Genomic DNA, 17,284 nt, shown 5'->3' with positions numbered 1-17,284 from the left:
TCCGGAGTAACAAAGCTGTATCCAAGTCCACAGCCATGGCCTTGTTAGACGTCGAAAAGGCGTTTGACAATGTCTGGCACGACGGACTTATATACAAGCTTTGTAACTCCAACTTTCCACCATACCTTGTGAAAATCACCCGTAACTATCTCCAGCAAAGGTCGTTCAGGGTGTCGTTGAATAGTTCCCTTTCGGGACAATTTCCGATCCCAGCAGGTGTTCCGCAAGGGAGTCTGCTGGGACCACTGCTTTACAGCATCTACACGTCGGACATCCCTCCTCTAGGAGACGGTTGCGTGTTCTTTCTGTTTGCAGATGACACCGCGATAGCCGTCAAGGGTAGGATGCCTCGTGAAATTACGAACAAGCTCCAACGATGCCTTGACACCTTTACTGATTATGCCACCACGTGGAAAATCAAAATCAACGCCTCGAAAACCCAAGCGATCATGTTCCTTCACAGACAATCATTAAAACTTAAACCGTCTCCCTCCTGTACCGTAATAATGGATGGTACAAGGGTCGAGTGGTCCACTGATGTTACTTATCTCGGGATGTTGTTCGATGAGAAGCTCCTGTTCCGCTCGCACATAGAGAAAACCCTAGTTAAGTGCTCCGCCTTGGTTAGGTGTTTGTATCCGCTCATTTGCCGCAGATCCCGCCTCTCAAGGCAAAACAAACTGGCTGTTTACAAACAGATCATAGCCCCCGCGATCTTCTATGCCGCCCCGGTGTGGGAATCGTGCGCTCAGACCCACAGGAACAAAATCCAGGTTGCACAGAATAGAGTGTTGAGGATGATCCTAGATCGTCCATTCGACACAAGAATAGCAGACCTCCATCAAGAGGCAGAAATTCCCAAAGTAGATTCCAAAATTGATGATATGACAACTAAATTTATTCAAAAATGCAATCTTTCTGAACATGCTTTAATAAGCAATTTGTACATAGTAGGTTAAGTGTATATAGTAGAGTAGGTTAGTTTTAAGCTGTAAATAGTAGTATTAAGTAGTTTCTCTTCAAATTCTAAAAACAAAACAAACCAATCCCACCAAGGTGGTCGACCGTGTACTAAGTCTAGGACTAATTCTGTAAAACAAATTTTGAATTTTGCCCATACCTAAAGATGAAGAAAGCAATTAAATCACTTAGTAAAAAATTTATATGGTAATCGTCCAAGTTAAACTAAAATAAAGATCATTTAAACTAACTAAAGCTTCAAATCATTTTCGCTTCGGACGCCGTGGTGAGCAGACAGCAGAAGCAGCAAAAGCAGTCGTCTGGCTCGCCGTGGCGGTGTCAAACGTGTCTCCGGTCTGATCTACGAGGTGTACTGAAGGTGTTCTTGGAAAATGAGATCCGTGATGCTGCCACCTACACTGAACACGCCAAGCGTAAGCGGCCATGGATGTGTCGTCTACGCATTGAAGCGATAGACGCACTCTTTACGGTTTCGGAGGTTAAATCATCGCCAACTTTGGCAACAAAACGGTCCTTCTCAGGGCCACCAAGCTTATTGCAGTTAAGAGTAGGAATAGAATGTATCTGCCTGTTTGTCCATATTCAGCACCACACGCCCCCAACGACCGCACAAAATGCTCTTGTAACCAAATTTGAAAGCAGGGGTGCAAATGATTTTGATCCATTATCTTCATCAACTTGTAATCGCCACGGCCGGATATTTTCTACACACTGGAAGAAGCAACAATCTAGCATCTAATTCGACGAAGACGACAGGAAACATTTTTGAAGCCGAGTTATTTACGAAAGAGAGAGTCGATGAGAATCGATCAATGTAGATAGGACCTATTGAAAGGTGACGCGAGATTTGTTTTCAGTCGATCTTGTTTTCCGTGCTGAGCACCAATGCTACCGAGGCAGCTCCCACACCTGGACCCTACCTATCGATCCATCAATTCATGATCCGGGGACCAACGGCTTTACTTCCCTTCAGAAGGAAGACATTGGCAAACTGCACAAAAGGAAAGGAGCCAGTGTCGCTACTTGATAGCAAACTACTCATGATGGGAGGAGTCTTTGTAGCTTACCGGCGTCGTGATAATCGAGTACCACTTGGTTGCACATCATTCTGCTTTAACCTGAAAAGATATAAAACAACGCTGCTGTCTAGTCCAGGGTGGTCAGACCTGCCGGATTTTGCACCTCCGTTTTGAACAACATTAGAAAGAGGAAAGGAGGCAACTAGTCAAAAGTAGGTAAAAGTGAACTGGCCGTTGGGTATTTTTTTCTTACCGTGTACGAATGAGTTTTTTTTACGTTTATTCGTCTTTCTCTGTCCGATAGTATTTTCTGTTTCCCCCTTTTTTGATGTCGTGTTCCGTTCGTCATACTTGCACTTACTTGTTATTCTTAATTGTTATTGTTAATATTCGCATATTTACGAATTACTCATATCATTTAACCGATGGCTGTAGGACGGATCTTTTTCTGGCCATTGGTTCCTATTTTGGCCACACATCTGAAAAGCGATTAAATTGCAATATTCTTGCATTTTGTATCAAAATGTTTATGTACACCGATGAATATGATTTGTATCAACAAACTGAACGCAACTGAACATCTCGAAATTGTAAACAACATGAAATATCAGCAAAAGGTGGCCAAAATAGGACCACAGCCAATATTGGTGCTTTTACTATATTCAAAAAAACATCGGTTCGAAAGTTCGAAACTGCGCGTGATTTATGTTCATTGTAAACCCCCCCGCTCAAAAGGGTTTCAAGCTTAGGGAAAAGCTTTAAGACCGGCTATCGATAAAAGTTTTGAGAACCTACCGATGATGAAAACAAAATAATCTGGCCACCCTGGTCTAGCCTCAACTCATTTTCGTTTCGGACGCCATGGTGAGCAGACAGCAGAAGCAGCAAAAGCAGTCGTCTGGCTCGCCGTGGCGGTGTCAAACGTGTCTCCGGTTTTATCTACGAGAAAACACGAGGTGTGCTGAAGGTGTTCTTGGAAAATGTGATCCGTGATACAGTCACCTATAGAGATTGCTACAGTATGATTGTGTCAGTGATTTGTTTTCATCGGGAAAATTTTCCGCTATGAAGTTTTGTTTTCCCCGATGAAAACAATTTGCGTATACGTATACGTGACGTAGTGTGCGTACGATAAACGTCAGCAATCTCTATACTGAACACGCCACGCGTAAGCGGCCATCGATGCCGTCTACGCTTTGAAGCGACAGACGAACTCTATACAGTTTCGGAGGTTAAATCATCACCAACTTTGGCAACAAAACCGCCCTTTTGTAGGTCAACAAGCCTGCCTGTTGGTCCATATTCAGAACCACATGCCCCCAACGACCACACAAAATGCTCTCCAGAGTTGTATTCTTGTAACCAAACTTGGAAGCAGGGGTGGAAGTGATTGTGATCGATTCTCTTCATCAACTTTCTCTTTGAAAAAAAATACTACAAATTTGGTACGCCAACAAATCAAAAACGGAAAGAGTTAAGATAATAGATGATCGATCAATTAAAAGAACTAAATTTTCTTCACATTTGTTCCGTGCCCTAGCGGTCCTACGTCAAGCTCCCGTTCATGCCCCTAGGCACAGACCCTTCTACTTTTTTTTTCTCTGCTGAGATCCCTCTAGTCGAAGCAGCTATAGAGTGTTGTTGAGGGTTTCCGCTGCTGTGTGACGAAGGAACGGCGAAAGAACTGATTTTAACACAGGTTGAAGAAGTAACGGCAGCATATCTATGGGAGCTCTTTTCGAAATCATCGCGATGACATGGATTCCTTTAGAACATATAATTCTGAACATATAATTTTCATTCGATTATTACATGAAACATTATATGCTGGGTACGGGAGAATCCACCAGGGCACCCGATTGAAGCTAAATGGATGGGGAGAGTGTGAATGCCAACTCCCTTTCTTTAACATTTCGTGAATAGAGGGTGGGCTCTCTCCCCACTTATTGGAGCATCCTCCTGTTAAGTGGCCTGGTTTTTACCGGTAGTATGATCCTGTTCTTGGAAGGATCTTCTCATTTATTTGCCGTGGATGCACGTGGACGATGTTGCCCACGGATTCACCAAAAACCGTTTTGGTCCTTCATACAATGGCAGGTTGAGTACAATTAGAGGTTATTAAACTTGATCAAATCAAACAGCGAGGGTAGTCCACAGTCTACCGACAGTTGTCTTGCTACAGTGAATGGTAGCTGTCTTGCTACAGTGAGTGGTAGGAGGAAATAAATATTGCAATTTTCCAGCATAGTGTCTTCTGTGAAGCTGTTGCTTATAATAAGGCTTTTATTTGAATAAAAATTGCAAGTCCATAAAATGACAAAAATAAAGGTTTAACTTTTTCATTTCTAATTATATTATGATGGAACCAAAGAAGAATACTAAGGAAGACAAACTTTCTATTTTAGTGTCCTCTTTCACGGTCCCTTTCATCCAATGAATACCCCCGGTGGTTTTGCTGCCCCCTCGATAGAGATAAAATTTTGCGCTTTTTTATCAAAACAATCACACCAAAATCAGAGATGTTCAAATTTTTAATTACTATATTAACAACTAATCGATTATTTTTTGTTCGCTACGCTGTCATTTTTCCACCAATGAGAGTGCAGCACATATTTGAAACGATGGGTGATGATCCTCTGGAGAAGTTAATACTTATATCGGCATGATATAACCGATTACAAATACATGTCATCATCATTCTCTGCTTGAACGTCAAGCAGTTGAGTTCGGTCTTTGCTCGCTTTGTCGAGTTGTTCGATAAATCTATAGTTTGTTACAAACGTTTGCAGATATACTGCACGTCGCGTCGTCAGTAGTGTCGGTCGCATCGCGTGATGGGAAGACAGCGCTCTCGGAGCCGACTTCGTGAACAAGCGGAGAAGAAGAACAGTGGTGAGGGTAGCTCGGTACCTACCTCAAATAGGTACGCTACTCTGCCCACCGATGTTGGAAATACCAACCCAGTCCCTGTGAAGCGGACGAAAAAGAGGAAGAAGAACCAAGGTCAGTCCGATGGTACGAGCGGACGCGACGATGTTACCGCGACGAACGCCAGCGACATCGGTGATTTCGGCGACGCCGTCGAAACCGAGAATTCTGCCGGCCCGAGTGCGGCGAAAATCAAGCTTCCTCCACTGGTGGTGAAGGTAGTGCCACTCAAGACGCTCATTGGCGATTTCGCATCGCTGGGCATCGCAGCTGAGTACAAGATCAGCAGGATCGGCACTAAGGTGATGCTCCGGACGAAAGCGGAATACGAAATCGCAGTCAAATTCCTGAAGGATTCCAATGCGGAATACTTCACGCACGACATCCCCGGTGAAAAGCCCTTCAAGGTAGTCATCAGGGGTCTACCGGATGTTGATCCCAAGGCGATCGAAGAAGAACTCAAGGACCGGTACAAGCTGGCCCCAATCGCTGTCTTTCGGATGACGAGGCGAGACGAAAACGTGAAGACGTACCCGGATTGTCTTTTCCTGGTGCACTTCCAGAAGGGAACGGTGACGCTGAATGCGCTGCAGGCTATCCGCTCAATCTACTCCATAATCGTACGATGGGAGCCATACCGTGGAGGCCATCGCGATGTGACCCAGTGCCAACGATGTCTAAACTTTGGACACGGCACTCGCAACTGCAACATCAAGCCACGCTGTAGCAACTGCGCTCAAGAACACGCCACTTCCAACTGCCCTGCGGATGGAGCCGTGGCGTTAAAATGCGCCAACTGTGGTGGTGCTCATCAAGGTTCCGACAGACAGTGCTCCAAACGCGAGGACTTCAAACGCATCCGAAAACAGGCGGCAACTAACAACCAACCAGGACGCAAGAAGGACAAAGTCCCGGCATTTCGGACGGAGGATTTCCCGCCCCTTCGTGCTCCTCAGCAAAGGCAAGTGAATTCGCGGGTGCATTCCGCTCAAGCAACTTCCGGTGATTCTGCTGGCCAAAGCTCTCCATCCCCCCCTGGATTCTGGAGACAACCAACAGCGCAAAACAACAACCCCGATCTGTTCTCAGCGGATGAACTGATGGAAATCTTCGTCAACATGTCCGGTGCTCTTCGTAAGTGCCGCAATAAGCCCGAACAGATCCAAGTGCTCGGTAAGTTCATCATCCAGTATGGCGTCTAAACCACTAAGTATCGTCACCTGGAATGCTTGCTCTGTAAGAGCAAAAGAAATTGAGCTTGCCGACTTCCTCCGCAAGCACAGCATCGACGTGGGCCTTCTAACCGAGACCCATCTAAAGTCCGGTGACAGCTTCTGGTTGCCTGACCACAACATTATCCGGCTTGATCGCACCAGCTCCAGGGGGGGTGGTGTTGCGGTCGTCGTCAAGAAAGGAATAAAATACCACACTCTGTCCCATATCCGCACCACTATCATCGAGGCCCTTGGTGTGGAGGTGGAGTCGTCGACTGGATACGTCCAGTTCATCGCCGTCTACTGCCCTCGACAGTGTGCCGCCAGCAGTGGACTAGCGGCTAAATTCAAGAAGGACCTGTCCACCATCACCCGTACCGGTTCCCGCTTCGTAGTTGGAGGAGATCTGAATGCTCGCCATGAGGCCTGGCGGAACTACCAGCAGAACCAGAACGGTCGTCTCCTGTTTGACCACTCACAGCATGGGCTGTACTCCGTTTGGTTTTCGGATGAGCCAACATTTATCTCACCGGCGGGCAACCCATCGACACTAGACCTGTTCCTGACAAATATCGGCTTGTCCAAGCCGGTAGCCTTGAACGAACTCAGTTCCGACCACCAACCGGTGGTGTCTGAGCTGGGCTGCAACGTGGCTCCTGCTTCAAGCCTGCGCAAGGACTATCATCGCGTAAACTGGGCCCAGTTTGGACGCGTGGTAGACAGGCACATCATCGACAACCCGCCGCTTGACACCGTGGAGGACATCGACCGAGCGTTGGAGGGACTCCACCAAGCCATAACCGTGGCTGACGAGGCGTGCGTCCGACGAGTTCCTGTGAGGGGTAAGTTTATTGCTATTGATTCCCACACCCAACTCTTAATTCGCCTGAGAAATGTTCGTAGACGCCAGTTTCAGAGGACAGGAGATCAAGCGATGAAACGTGAAATGGCCGATCTGAACAAGGAGATTGCTTCCAGAATGGTCTCACTCCGGAACGAAAGCTTCGGGCGGCTTGTCCAGAATCTGGACGACCGCTCCAGACCATTCTGGAAAGTTGCCAAGGTCTTAAAGACGCACCCTAAACCCATTCCGCCACTAAAAGATGAAAATGATGACGATCGGCTCATAATCACCCCTCAGGAGAAAGCAAATGCGATTGGTGAGCATATTGCCAAATCGCACTTGCTTGGCTCCAACATCCAAAGTCCGCTCGAAGTTCAGGTTGAGCAATGCGTACTCAACCTTGATTCCTCCCCTTGTGCCATCCCTCCGGAGGATAGAATCACAGTGGAACAGATTTGCTCAGCGCTGAAATGCACCAAAAACATGAAGGCCCCCGGGTTTGACGGAATATTCAACCTAGTGTTGAAAAATCTCAGCATGAAGGTTCACTCTCTGCTGGCTGCTGTCTTCAACAGATGCTTGGAACTGCACTACTTTCCAAGCATCTGGAAGACAGCGAAAATCATACCTATCCGCAAACCCGGGAAGGACCCAACGCTAGCTTCAAGCTACAGACCAATCAGCCTCCTTTCAGCGCTGAGCAAATTGTTCGAGAAACTCATTCTCAATCGTTTGCTCAAGTTTGTCGAGGAAAATAACATTCTCCTTCCGGAACAGTTTGGGTTCAGAAAGGGGCACTCCACCAATCACCAGCTAGTGCGGGTGATGAATAACATCCGAAGTAACAAAGCTGTATCCAAGTCCACAGCCATGGCCTTGTTAGACGTTGAGAAAGCGTTTGATAATGTCTGGCACAATGGGCTTGTATACAAGCTCTGTAACTTCAACTTTCCATTACATCTGGTTAAAATCACCCGTAGCTACCTCCAGCAAAGGTCGTTTAAGGTATCGTTGAATGGTTGTCTTTCAGACACGTTCTCCATCCCTGCAGGAGTCCCGCAAGGCAGTCTGCTGGGCCCCTTGCTCTACAGCATTTACACTTCCGACATTCCTCCCCTTGGAGACGGTTGCGTGTTTGTCCTGTTCGCAGATGATACCGCAATAGCCGTCAAAGGAAGGATGCCTCGCGAAATAACGAACAAACTTCAACGATGCCTTAACGCCTTTGCTGATTATGCCACCACGTGGAAAATCAAAATCAATGCTTCCAAAACACAAACAATCATGTTCCTCCATCGACAATCACCCAAACTAAAACCGGCTCCCTCTTGTACTGTAATCATGGATGGCACAAGGGTTGAGTGGTCCGCCGAAGTAACCTATCTCGGGATGTTGTTTGACGAAAAGCTTCTATTCCGCTCGCATGTGGAGAAAACCGTAGTCAAGTGTTCCGCCTTGGTTAGGTGTCTGTATCCGCTGATTTGCCGCAGATCCCGCCTCTCAAAGGTGAACAAACTGGCCGTCTACAAACAAATCGTAGCACCTGCGATCCTCTACGCAGCTCCGGTGTGGGAATCATGTGCACAGACTCACAGGAACAAAATTCAGGTAGCTCAGAATAGAGTGCTAAGGATGGTTCTTGATCGTCCTTTCGACACTAGAATAACAAATTTACATGAAGAGGCAGGCATTGCCAAAATAGATTCCAAAATTAACGAAATTAAAACTAAATTTGCACAAAAATGTAATTTATCAGAACATGCTTTGATAAGCAATTTGTATATAGTAGGTTAGGTGTACATAGTAGTTGTAGGTTAGTTGTAGTTGTAAATAGTAGTTATAAGTAGTCTCCTTTTTCCAATTCAAATCAAACCAATCCCACCAAGGTGGTCATACTTTAAAATAGGCCTGATAGGACTAGGAACTGTAAATAATAATTAATATCTCAAATGTACTAAAGTTGAAAAGACGCATCTGTGTCACTTAAAAAATTCATACATGTAAACCACACAATCACAAGAAATAAAGATCATTTAAATGGCAAAAAAAAAAAAAAACCGATTACAAATATTTTACTTTTCGGTTTGTTGTGTGTGTATTCCTTCTAACCCCCTCTAGCGGGCAGTGTTATTATGGAAGAACTCTCTCTACAATGCCGCATTCATGATCATTGTAGACAGCTTTATTCCGGGAGTTAGAAGGTGACAGCTCTATTGCAAATCCAGCAACCCATTTCAGAATGTCTGGAGAGTCACGCTCATTCCGAGGTTACTTTCACTTACAATAAGCCCCGCATGTATGTATTACATCTATCAATTGGATATTAGTATTACATACACACTTCCAGGTTCGAAAATATTCTTTTCAAACCTAGCGTGTATTAAGTTTAATTTTGATGTTTAATTTATAAATAATTACACTTCCTCGCTGGTTGGCGTGGTCGATCTCATGTCCACCATCTGTTAGTGTATTGCCATGGTCAGCTGACATAAGGCTCGCGTCTTAAGTTGCTGTTCCACCGAGAGATAGTGTTATATGCGAAGAGAGCGTGTTGAGATGCGAAAAGAGAATGAATAGAATACGAAAGGGATTAGTTTCAAGAAATAATAGTTTCATCAGATTCCCCAACTAACCATACTGAAACAAAGTAAATATAAGCTATATTGCGACTAAATGGTTAATTGGGTACTCATACGGCCGTCAGAATGGTTCATCGGTTGCGAAGTGAAGTATTCCTTAAAGTGATGCGTTATATTTCTCAATGTTTTGATTTTATCTTAAAACCCCGTACAGACTATGGCTTATATCATGTTATATAGGCTGTCTTGCAATGAGCACTCATACATCTAGTTTTCACTGGAAATCCTATGTATGAGTGCTCATTGCAAGGCAGCCTATATCCCATAATATATGGCATAGTCTGTACGGGGTATAAAAATTATTGAAATTTCGTTGTTTTATTATCAATATTTTTTTTCGGGAAGCTACAGACCAATCAGCCTCCTTTCAGCGCTGAGCACATTGTTCGAGAAATTCATTCTCAATCGTTTGCAGAACAGTTCGGGCACTTCACCAGCTAATACGGTTGATGAATAACATCCGAAGTGTCAAAGCTGTATCCAATTTCACAGCCATGACCTTGCTAAACGTTGAAAAGGCGTTTGAAGGTGTCTGGCTTGACGGCTTTGTGTACTAGCTTTGTAACTTCAGCTTTCCATTACATCTGGTTAAAATCATCCGTAACTACCTCCAGCAAAGGTCGTTTAAGGTATCGTTGAATGGTTGTCTTTCAGACACGTTTTCCATCCCAGCAGGTGTTCCGCAAGGAAGTCTATTTGGCCCTTTGCTTTACAGCATCTACACTTCCGACATTCCTCCGCCTCGCGAAATAACAAACAAACTTCAACTATGCCTTGATGCCTTTACTGATTATGCCAACACGTGGAAAATCAAAATCAATGCCTCTAAAACTCAAACAATTATGTTCCTCCATCGGCAATCGCCCAAACTAAAACCGGTTCCATCTTGTACTGTAATCATGGATGGCACCGAGGGGAGCGACTCTATCTACGATGCAGGAAAAATTGTGTTTTGCTGTTGCTAGCTGCGCGCACGCTGAGTAAATAAAAAGAAGGTTTATGACGATTCTGAAGATTTCCTGCAAAAAGATGATACGCGATGCAAGTAGATGCGAGAAATAAAATAAGATGTTTCGAAGATTGAATCGCTAGTAAGGGATTTAGATGTGTCGCCCCCTCGGATGGCACAAGGGTTGAGTGGTCTGCCGAAGTAACTTATTTTCTTGTATTTTGACAGTCGACTGCGTCGCCCATAGTGAAATAGTTTTTGCACGGTCATTTCCGCGAGAGAAGAAGAACACGTCACAGACAAAAAGAAGCCAGTTGTCTCCTCGTCATAGGTTTTGGGCCAAACGAACTGTCAAAGCCAAAGCCAATCCGGCAGCGCCTATCTTGATCTAAGAGGAAGAGAAGACGACTGGCTTCTTACTCATTTATCTCTATCTCTATCTATCGCTATCTTACGTACACTGCAAATAAAATTCATGTAATATTCACCTGAAAAGGTACGTAGATATTTTCCGTCGAACTTTTCAGGTGAATATTACGTGTTTTGGAATGTTTTTTTTTTCAGATGTGTCATATGAAAATCAAGTGATTTTCGCGTAAATTTTATCGGACGTACCGCTGGACGTCAAATTGGCTTCACTTAAAAGTTACGTGATTTTCTAGTACATTTCACTGGATTTTACAGCAATGTTTATGTGAATTTATGGTAGATTTCTTTGGTTAATTTCTTTATTAAATGTATCTTAAATAATAATCAGGCCTATTCTGCGCCGCGAGTGAGGTGAGGTGAATCGCTGTCACTAGTGAAGTCAGTTTATGTGAGGTGATTTTTTAGTTGATGTACTCGAAGAGCCACCTCACATGAGGTGACTTTTGTTACCTCACGTCACTCGCGGCACAGAATAGGCCTCAATGCATTCTAGTAAAATGTTCTTTTTGACCAAAGGCAAGCCAGAAAAGAACAATTCACGTAGATTGCATTATTTCGTTCTCTTGTTTTATTTGAATAAAAGTTAACTTCATTAGTTGGATTTTTGTTTCATTTAATTAGCGTAATAAGCTTAGTTTATTTCTTAGTTACTACAATCTGTATCAAACCTATTCTTAATTCTATACATATAAAGACCGTTAATATGGTGCACGGTGTTCAACTCCGGGAACGACTTCTAGCCAGTCAATCCAATGGAATTTATACGACTTCGACCAGTCAATCCAATGGAATTTATACGACTTCGACCAGTCAATCCAATGGAATTTATTACCATGTCATTGAATTTCATATGCATTAGGTGATTCTTATTGAGAAGTTACCTGTATTTTCAGGTGAAATTTACGTTCCTAATTGGTTCAGTATACTTCAAATCGGCCAATCACGAGCTGGTTTGCGTTTGACAGAAAAGTGCTTCGTTTTCGCTCCCTTAATGTCTCCTGTTCCTCTTAGATCTTGATTGTATTGGTAGTGTTGCTAGAAACAAACCAGGCATAGGTTGGCAAGGCTAGATCCTCCGCTAGTTGCATCTAGAGCGAAATGGATACAACCCTGACGTCGACTGCGCTGTTCGGATTGGCGGAGTTCCTTATAATTTCAGTGCCAACATTTCAAAGGGGCGTAATTGCTTTTGTAAACAATGACTTTAGTCATCAATTTCTCGCGAATGAAATCTTACCTCTCCAAAATAACAACGCTAGCTGGAAGAGGAAACATTCCTTTACCTGTTGGTGTCATTATTTTTCATAAGTGAGCTTTTATTCACGAGAAATGGACGGCTACAGCCATTGTTTACAAATGCAATTACGCCCCGTTGAAATGTTTGCACTGATTTGTTTTAACCACTAAACTAATATTTTTAATTATAGGGGCAAGATGGTTACTTGATTTATTCACTGCAACGTTCGGTTTCGCTTCGTTCGGGTGTGCAATAAAGGAGCTCCAGCTTTTCGCACCGTAGCGAGTGAAATACAGTGAAATTTTACATTTAGAGGTGTAGAGCTGTTTCGGGGATCGGCAAGGAGCCGCCATAGCACGGTGATTTATCAGCTTTTCTCCCGGTGAGTGGAAAATTCATAATGTTTAGTGAGAAAATAAAAAGGCAAGCGCATTGTTGCGCACAGTAAACAGCATCTATTGCTGTCAACAGAGTCACAAGTCGTTGCCCGTCGCTCACCCTTGTAAGCAAGTTCACTGCCGTTTGAATCTACGGTTGGTATTCTCATATCGTCGGTGAGTCTTCAACTCGTATTCCACTGCTAATTTAATTAGCAAACGGTTTATCCAAACCGAATCAAATCATTTTTCACTTTGAAATCTGGTAATAGCGCTCGGACTGGTGTCTTCTGGAAAAATTCCGACCGAATTTTGGGAATCATGTTTTACACAAGAGGAACATTTGCCTGAAAAGATGAAAAAATACTTGTTTTATACTTTGCCATATATTGGCTCATTAGCTACACTAAATCAGATTTCCTGGTACTCCTATATTTTTTTCGATGATCTTCAACTAATTGTAAAATGCAACTAATTGTAAAAACCCGTCTTTTGGCATTTTTAAACTCGATAGAACTACTCCGCTGCTCCATATCGACATTCAGGAACGACTTCGGAATTTGGAGAGCTTTGAATAAGTTTTCAATACCACTGCTGCCTTGTTCAAACGAGTGGCCACAGTTATCCTGACAATAAACGGTACGACGATGCCTGAACATATCGACATTGGCTACCGACGATACAGAACCCGTCTCTACTACCTCGCACCCATGCTGTGTTACCAGTGTTACAAATTCGGACACACGCGAACACCACCTGCGGAAACTGCGGTCAGCAGCATGAAGTCGCCAAGGACGTACCCTGCTCCAACCAGAAATTCTGCTCAAGCTGTCAAACAAAGGACCACGCCATCGGAAGTCGGAAGTGTCCAGTCTACCAAACCGAAGACGCTATCCAGCACATACGTGTTAACCAAGGTATCCAGTACCCAGCAGCTCGGAGGATCTACGAAGCGATGCGAGGGGAAAAACATACGCTGGTACCACAGTACATAGCAAAGACCAGACCATCCACGAGCTGTCCACGAAATTTGAAATCATAGCAAAGAAAATGGAGGAGAAGGATGCTAAGATTAAGGCACTGGAAAACCAGATCGCAGTAGGACCCACGACAACAACAAACTCCGACTTAAACCACCTCCGTAATCTCGTGGAGAACCTCCAGAAGGAACTTAAAAACAAGGATGAAAGAATCCAAGCCTTGGAAAGTTCATCGAACAAGGATTCCAGGATGGATCTCGTACGGAAACATGGCACCATCGAGGACCTTATCGCCCGAGTATCATCCCTCGAAGCGAAAGTATTTAAGAAAGATAAGGAAATCGACGTTCTGAAATCTGTTAACCAGGCGTACAAACAAGCAGTCGATGGGAAACCCACCCTTAAATCTCAACCCGAGGAAGTAAATCCTATGCAACCCGCCCTCACGGATACCTGTACCCCCAACCACAAGGCATCTAGAATAGCAACTGCTATCAACACCGATCCTACCCAATAAACAAGCATGACCATCGAAAAACAAAACAACGTCCATCCCGAGCCCCCAGGTGCCAAGAAGAAATCGCGGAAAACCGTTACCCAACAAAATAACGGGGAGATGGTATCCAAAAGAACGAAAGCCGACGAGCTGCCACACCAAACCCAAGCTGAAAATCTACATAAGAACGATAAAGACGAGGTGGATAACATTATGTATATTTCCGATTCCGACGAGGTAAAAGTTCAAGAGCAAGCCCCTCTTGACTTCCAATCCGTCATTTCAGAAATTGACTTTTCATCGGACGAGAATATACAAAACGATCAGGACGTGTCCATGTCCCGATAGTCCTGCACTCTGCAACACCGCAACCCAATCTTAACGCACTTATGGCTACATCACCAAACCATAAGAGTAGCAGAGAGAACAGAACCACCCAAACCAGGACACCAATAAACATGACCTAGGACAGACATACCTACAAGAACAACCTAGCAACTCGGATAAGGCCTCGGGCAGCCGGGGCCCCACCAGTGTGGAAGTTTTCGGCCAACCGGAACTGGTGGACTCCCCCCGGTGCTTGTTTGCAACCTCCGTTGACCACACTTTGAACACTACTCGACTCACCTTCACAGTGGAGCAGTGGAGCAGTCGAGGCCTCACCGGTGCTGACGTCTTTGCCTCACCGGGGCTGGTGGACAACCCTCTACTCTCCGCTGCGGCTGGAAGAGGGACGAACAAGGGAGTACACTCCCATTCCTCTGTGGACGACGAGGGCTTCAAGATTTCAGTTAAGTACCAGGACAACATGGGACTCAAGGCTGGCGAGCTGGGCATCAACGGTAAACTTTCTCTGCTCCCACTCCAGAACGAATTAAGCGAACATCACCACCGGTCTAATCAGTCGGCTCGGTCATCTGTGCTGGCAGCTGGGTCAACTCTGACTGCTTCTGCAGGTGAAGCTTTGCCGGGGTCCACCATTTCTACACTCATAGTACTTACGGCGAGAGAAAAAGCTGAAACATTCCTAGAAGGACACTTCGGGCCCACACAACCAACAATGACTCAGCCCAAATCTCCAAGTACGGCTTCTGCAAAAGAGTTGCTCAACCTAGAGCAATGGAATCATATCATCCATAAAAAGAAGGCCCATTCGGCGCCAGGAACAGACCGCCTAACTTACGAGATTCTGAGGAATCTAAACACACAGACAAAGCAAAAAATTGTTCAAGAAATAAATACGTACTACGCCGCTGGAAACCTGCCGGAAAGCTTCAAGGAGGTCAAAATAGTACCAATTGCGAAACCCGGACGGGATGCAACCGAACTATCGGCGTACAGGCCGATTTCATGCCTGTCGACGATCGTCAAATCAGCTAACACTGCAGTACTACATCGAATACAACAACATGAGAGCAGGGAGGAACTCTTACCGGATCTATCGTTCGGGTTCAGATCAGGAAAATCAACGGAGGACTGTCTCGAGTTCGTAACAAATCATCTAATGGCAGCTAAAAGAAGCAATTTGATAAGTGTAGCAGTATTCTTTGACTTTTCCAACGCATTCAATGCGGTGGATACAGACATACTTATAGCAGCTTTGACCAGAATGGAATTTGCAGAGGATATCATAGTATGGATCAAGAATTTCTTGAAAAACCGAAAGCTGGTTATACAAACGGAACAAGGGTTGGTATCAACCACAATCTCAAGAGGATTGCCTCAGGGGGATGTGTTGTCTCCCACCCTCTTTAACTTATATACCAAGGAGCTGCACGAAACCGATAACGACGAGGAAAATGTGGTGACAGTGCAATACGCGGACGATTTTTTGAAGATAATTAGCGGTAAATGTCTCAATGAAGTCAAAGTGAAAGCACAACGAGTGATAGACAACTTCGTGGACCACAGCGATAGCCTGCGACTCGAAATCAACGGCAATAAAACGAAAGTAATAGTATTCCAACCAAAAGAGACGCAACTAGATCTAAAGATCAAGGATAAGTCTATAGAGTGCGTTAGATATTACAAATATCTGGGAATCTGTATAGACAGCAACTTAAACTACGGTACGCATGTACGAGGCTTGAAACACAAGATCAAAGATCGACAAAATATGCTGAAAGTCATAGGCAACATAAAGAAGGGAGCGACTCCAAAAGTAATGATACTGTTCCATAAAGCACTATACGATAGCTTCCTCCGGTACGGCAGCTCGGTCTACGGCAGCACATCTAAAACCTACCGGAACGACTTAGACGTAACACATCGACAATGTCAACGCATAGCTACGGGATGTTCTAAGACTACACCGATCAACACCTTGGCTGCCCTAGCAAATGAGGAGCCACTAGAACTGCAGCGGTACTATTGGACAAAGAAGAGAATATCATCCCACTTTCGTAAACAAGATGCAGTATATCATCAATTAATTTCACTAGAAAACAACGATACAGCTGGAAACAAGAGATTCACATTCATCGAGAAAGTCTACATTGAAAACGCGATTGAAGTTAGCAGAATCTACGAGCAAGTCACGGCAGAGACTGCATATGATGTCACGATTCGGCACCAAATTGAAGGAATGCCTATCAATAAAACTAAAATGGCTCCATCTACTATGCGACAAATCACCCTGGAATACATGAACAAAGAGTACCCTCTATGGCGAAGGGTATATACGGACGCCTCGAGAACAGCGGACGCTTGCGGAATAGGAGTTTACGAACGCGAGACCGGAATGGACATAAGTCTTAAGTTAGAACAACACTCCAGCATCATGACGGCGGAACTCGTTGCCATACGGATTGGCCTAGAAGAAATTTCAAAATTAGACAGAGAGAACACTGTGATACTCACCGACTCGCAATCAGCCTGTCTGCTATTGGAAAAACATCAGGAATGCAAAACTTGGGACAGTCTAACAGGAGCAATCTGCAAGGAACTGCAATCAACGGGCACTATACTACAATGGATCCCTGGCCATGTGGGCCTAGAGGGCAATGAAGCAGCAGATACTTTGGCCAAAGCAGGACTAAACAATGATGCGGTTATCGTCAACAAGCTCCTCTGGAACGATGTGGTACTTCGCTATAAGAAGCAGCTAGCAGAAGCTACAAATGAGTGGTATACCAACATCGTATTCACTCAGAATAAAGGGAAGAAATTTTACGGTTTGTTCAACTGTTTTC

The sequence above is a fragment of the Ochlerotatus camptorhynchus genome, unplaced genomic scaffold, assembly GCF_037179485.1.
Source record: "Ochlerotatus camptorhynchus isolate MF236.1 unplaced genomic scaffold, CSIRO-AGI_Acam_v1.1 ptg000324l, whole genome shotgun sequence".
Taxonomy (NCBI): domain Eukaryota; kingdom Metazoa; phylum Arthropoda; class Insecta; order Diptera; family Culicidae; genus Ochlerotatus; species Ochlerotatus camptorhynchus.
This window is presented reverse-complemented; position numbering follows the sequence as displayed.